Genomic DNA, 6,000 nt, shown 5'->3' with positions numbered 1-6,000 from the left:
TGATACATTTATTCAATGTTGTTTTATGCTTTTATCTGTACACATCAACCTCTATGACACTTTATTTAGTCAAGATCCAGTACGAATGAGAAATGAGTTATGGGCTGCCAACAAATCGCAAGAATTCCGTCCCGGGAGAATATGTTAACCTGGATGCATACGTAATAAAACTTCTGTTCTGAAACCCGGCCTTCTGTTTCATCTTTACGCCCCCTTTCCGGTCTGAGGCCTGCTTGATCGGCACTGCCTTAGAGCAGATGGTAGGCTGAAGATTCAAGAATTGTGAGACCTTCTACCAACTTGTTTAACACTTTAGCCTTAACAAAAAAAATGCATATTATAGCAAGAAACGTCAACTTTTATTTGCACATGTAGGAATAGGTCAGGGTAGGCCACTGAAGGTTGGTTATTCCTAAGAGCAGAGAAATATTGATACATCAGTCACTGGCAGGCAAACAGGGGAAGGATTTAGGGGATCTCTTAAACTTTAATTGGATCTAAAGTCGGTGCATACACCCTGTTTTATGATCTCAATTGATTCTGAGTTCTTTACAGGATCTTTTTGACAGTTTGAGTGAGTATTGATCAGTTGAGGGGAAACTAGAGAGTTACTGCTCACCATCTCGCCCCTCCTCCTGCTGTGTTAAACTGAACTTCAGACGTTTCTGTCGTTTCTTTTTTGTTTGCTTGCATTTCCTGTACTGTAAACTGTGTTTATAAAGCTATTTGCTGTCTTCGGATTGATTTATCAAAGCAAGTATGTTTTCTGTACCTTTGTGGTTTGTATCAGTCTCATTATTCAGACCAGATTTCCATTAAGAGAATGTATATATTTAATGCATATTTCCTGATTTTTTTTTTTTTTTTTTCAATTACAATATTCAGCAACAAGGGACACAGTCATGTTATGTAAAAAACACAATTTAATTTCTCAACACGATAGACCTCTAAGGAGTTCTAGGGAAAATAAATATGGACATATTTCCATATAAGACACTGAAATGATTGAATTATTTATGGCAGCGTTGTCTTTTTGTAAAGCGTATTTGTGCTGAAAGAGTTAAGAAGGAAGTTCTGTTATCCGTAATATTGTATTATTACTTGATTCTGTTTTCACTGTGCTTGAGATTAGTCTGGTGGAGAGAGAAGCTTAGCTCAGTCTAATTATCCAGTAAACAAGCGCCACAGTGCACCACAGTAGTGTTTTAATGTTCATTATTGCAATATACCAGATACCAGAGACCCTGTTAATTACACAAGCATCATTTATAAATACACGTTAGAGCAAGTTACAAACGTGTGTGATGGAACATTTTAAAAAACCTTTTGCATACAGTATAAGATTAAGGGTTTTTCATTGTGTATTGTGTCCCAGTGCAAGCCTGGGCAGCATTTTATTTTATTTATTTCTTAGCAGACGCCCTTATCCAGGGCGACTTACAATTGTTACAAGATATCACATTATTTTTACATACAATTACATTATTTTTTACATACAATTGCCCATTTATACAGTTGGGTTTTTACTGGAGTAATCTAGGTAAAGTACCTTGCTCAAGGGTACAGCAACAGTGTCCCCAACCAGGGATTGAACCCATGACCCTACGGTCAAGAGTCCAGAGCCCTAACCACTACGCCACACTGCAAGTGACTCACAGTTCACAGTTGAAGCAATTTCATTAAGTTTGATACCTTTACATTTTAATACTATAAGCCTAGTTTACTTCAGGGACCTATTGAGGTAGGACATATTGAACGCTGATGTGCCTGGAAGGCTTACTATGAGATGAATTTATATAGAACTGCTTTTTTAAGCAATGTAAGCTTTTTAAAACACAGCCATCGGCTTGTGTGTCCTAGATGTGGCAAAGCTGATATTTCAGTTGATCAAGTTGCTTAGCCTCTAAGATTTGCAGTGCTAAATAAAACCGACACACCAGCTTTGTCCTGTCCATAGGTGTACACCCTGAGAAAGAAAAGAAAATGTGTTGCGCTGCCAAGAACAGATCATTTTAAATGACACTTTATCAATCAAACAAATAGCTTTTCTACTGCACAAATCTATTGGACCACTGAAGGTTCATTAAATCCACATTCTGCAGTATAGATCCACAGCTGTGTCCGCGTGAAACCCATTAATCACTTAAACGCTCAATTATGCATGCATTAATCTGTGAGTGCACGTCCGTTTCAGTGCCGGAATAACAATTTGTATGTTAATCTTTTTGCTAGGCTTTGTTGGAGAGGATTCATCAGAAGCTATTGACTGGAAGTCCAGCAATCTATTTCCTTTCTGTTCAGATGTGAAGTGCTGCATTTAGCAGCTCATAGTTTTTTTTTTTGTTTGTTTTTTTATGGGGTTCAGAACTCTCTGTGTGGGATTCTTTCTGGGTGGCAATTAAAGCAGGAAAAATTATATCCTTTAGAACGTAAAAAAAAAAAAGTTTAGTTTGCATCTTCTACTCTATGCTTATTTGTGCATAAACACTGAAAACAGCCAGTGCAGATTGAATATAGACATTTACCATAGATTCCAATAACTGACAATAAAAGTGTCAAAACACATTGTGTATAATATACAGTATAAATGTGTTATGCACCCTGATTAATCAATAAAGACTACTCTACTTTAAGTGTGATTTGGTTTATGAAACCAAGGCGTATTTTATATTATATGTAATGTGTCAGTATAATATCCTGCTCTCCTCCACAGCTTTAAAAAAGAAAGCCCTATGTGGTCCTAAAGATTACAAATCAGTCAAACAATATTACCAGCACTAGCCTTTGCTTGCTATCCCATACAGTCATGGACCCCCCAGTGTGATGCAATAGATATGTGTGTGTGTGTGTGTGTGTGTGTGTGTGTGTGTGTGCGTGTGTGTGTGCGTGTGCCTATCATACATAATCCACTTCTCCATCTCTGTGTATTAGAAAGGAGGAGAAGAAGGAATAGGCAGACATTAAACTAGTACATGCAGAGGCGAGAGAGAGAGAGAGAGAGAGAGAGAGAGAGAGAGAGAGAGAGAGAGAGAGAGAGAGAGAGAGAGAGAGACGGTGTTTGTGAGGGAGGGAGCAAGCAAGCAAGCTGGAGAGACTGGCTCTCTTCTTCACTCTACATGCTGCTGCCTGGATCGAACAGTAAGCAATGGACCTGTAGTTCCTCTGGCTATTACTGGGCTGCTCAGAAATGGAAATATTGAGTGAAATACTGGTGCTGCACCAAATTAGGTAAGAAGTTTGGATGGAAGGTTATTTAGATGTCAGCATTTTGATGTTGATGGAAGAAGTGCATCTAGTGCTTAAAGTGAAGTCTCTGAAGGCTTGTTTCTGCTTGGATTAAGAATGACATGCTTAGCTTACCTTTTTAAAAAGGGACAATTCTTTCAATAGGCTTGTTCCGGTGCGGCACTGTAGATGGAACAATATGATTTACTTGGGGGGATTATTAGATCTATTTTTCAGACTAATAAGTGTATAGGGGTGTTGAGTTCTGAGGTGCACTCCAAGTACACAGGGGAATGTTTAATATCCTTAGCTTTTAAATTAGTTTCCAAAAGAGGCTGAACCATTGGTTCTCTAGTGTGTGCATGATAAAGGATAATGTTGCTAATTTCTAGCAAGCTGTAGCTTTACAGTCACTAGAATAGGAGGTATGGGATCTGGATCTGTTTACAATGTAGTTCAGTATATATAGATATAGTGAACTACATAGTGAAGACGAATGTGAATAAATTATATATATATATATATATATTATTGTTATTAATATATTAATTGAATTGTGTGCATGACAATGTTTTCTTTTAAAAAACTGAAACTAAAACAAAAAATGTATATACGCAATTCACAAAAGAAGGTGCAAACTGAACCTCTGATCTACAACTCAATAAATGAACAAATAAGCAACTATATCAATCGGTCAATAATGAAATACATTCAATATTTGATAAAATGTGAAAAACACAATAAGACTGTACTGCTTCTAACCCTGAGTTGTCTCTTTAATGCATCAAGGCAGTGGAACTCTGTTAGTGTTGTATCTCTAATGGCTCAGATGTTACAGAGCAGATGGTGTAGTGTTTATATCGTCCATAGATATACAGCACAGCGTTTTCTAAAGCATTGACATTGGACCTCATCAGAAAAAGTGAAAAAAAGGGTTTGAATATATTGTAATAATAATATAAATGTGAATGTCTAAGCCCAGCAATTACCATTATCATAAGATGCTACCCAAAGTATAATTTCATTGTATTTCCCATAAACCTAGCCCCAATGCTAACCTTATGTTACGTTTTTTCAGGTACAGCATGACATGTAATGACCTCATTAATGACACTGTAATTACCGGTAATGGTTGTCAGGTTACTATAAAGCTCAACCAACGTTCTTAATTGATCATGTTTTCCCATTCCTTTAAGAGAAAAGGAAATAGTTGTACCCTAATGAAGAGAAATTCTTTTTTGCTCCAAGGGTTTGTTGAAGAAGATGTGAATGCACACTTGTACTGTAACAAGGCAAGTGTTTTTTTATGTTGTTGGTACAGAATCATACAGACTGCCCATTGGGTGTAAAGCGAGTTTTGACATAATTGTACCAGACGTGAACAGTTAATGCTTGGAGAATTCCGCATTGCTGGCTGTTTTGGTGACACCAGTGACATGGGTTCAATGGATACATTTTTTTTTAAATCAGTGTCTCCTTTACTAAGCGCTGGAAGATTTATTTATGTATTTATTTATTTTTAATATAACTATGAATATAGTTACATAGCTATATTGAGTACTCATGGTAAGCAAATGTGTACATTTTACTAAAGCAAACAGCAAGAGACTGGAAGCCAAGAAATAACAAACAGAATAAACAAACAGTGCATTTACTAATAATGTGAAAATATTAAATAAATTGAACGACACTTTGTTTTCCATCCAGGGCTAGATATGTCACAGTAATAATAACTGTTAAAAATATTTCTTTAATATGAAGACAATAAAGTTGACAGCTCTGGGGAGTGAGACATTTCAATACAATATAACTGGTTTTATATTCAATTTTAAATGTTATGATTACGGTACGTGTCATTTTGAATTTTCCGATTCTTCTTCTTTAGGTTATTACTGGCAGATGGGTTTTAATATTTTATGGAATTCCATATGGACGTCTTTTATATAAAGGAAACATACAGCAAGACACGAGTCCCTTGATTTTAGCGGGATCTGTCCTGCTGTCCTACACATGAGGAAACATTTAGATAATTATCATCAAATTGGCAAGCGGATATCCAAGAAAGAGTATACATGCTTTTTGAGAGCTGAATCCGAATAGAAGATACTTGAATTATACACAACACATGAGAAACACAGCCCGAAATCCCATATATTCAATGTTTAAAAAATGAACCCCATGCTGTCAGTATGGCATAGGGCAGTAGCTCTCAACATTTTTTAGCCTGTGTATTTCCCATAAGGATGAGGTCATGATCATTTGTTTAATCTCTCGAGAGTTAAGTAACTGCTTTACGTACTCTGAAATGTAATATAAAAAGGCAGTAAAATTCAGATTTATGAGATGGTACAATAGCAGAGCGTTGCAGCATAGCGTGTGGATGGTAGTGGCTTTCGTTCCTCCACTGCTTTATCAATAGTGTAGAATTCCAGATTATGTCAGGTGCCTTGGCGGGCATAAATCTGCCCACGAGCAAAGCTTTGAAAACCACTTGTGTGAAGCTATCAAGGGACGCTAATCAAGTTCTTCCAATGTACTGCTGAGCACTGCTGGGAAATGGCCATCCTTCTAACCTATTCGATTCATTGGGATTTATTTCAGCTGAGGAGGACCAATAGTGTATTGGGAGGGTAATATAAATGAATTCACAGAATGAATGTGCATAGAATATTTATTTTGGTTTTATGATTATTACGGTGGTTCACTGAGTTGTCACAGTTGTAAAGTCAAGACCTTGAGTATAATTCCTTGTCCTGCTCTATCCTGTCCTTCAGG

The 6,000-nt window shown here is 36.8% G+C and overlaps 1 pseudogene; it reads left to right on the top strand.

Moving 5' to 3' along the window:
• The first annotated feature begins 3,052 nt into the window (after positions 1–3,052).
• The window catches only part of LOC117420533 (extracellular sulfatase Sulf-2-like), a 32,494-nt pseudogene continuing 29,546 nt past the window's right edge, over positions 3,053–6,000 (top strand).

This window comes from Acipenser ruthenus, chromosome 18, assembly GCF_902713425.1.
Source record: "Acipenser ruthenus chromosome 18, fAciRut3.2 maternal haplotype, whole genome shotgun sequence".
NCBI classification, from domain to species: domain Eukaryota; kingdom Metazoa; phylum Chordata; class Actinopteri; order Acipenseriformes; family Acipenseridae; genus Acipenser; species Acipenser ruthenus.
This window is presented reverse-complemented; position numbering and strand designations above follow the sequence as displayed.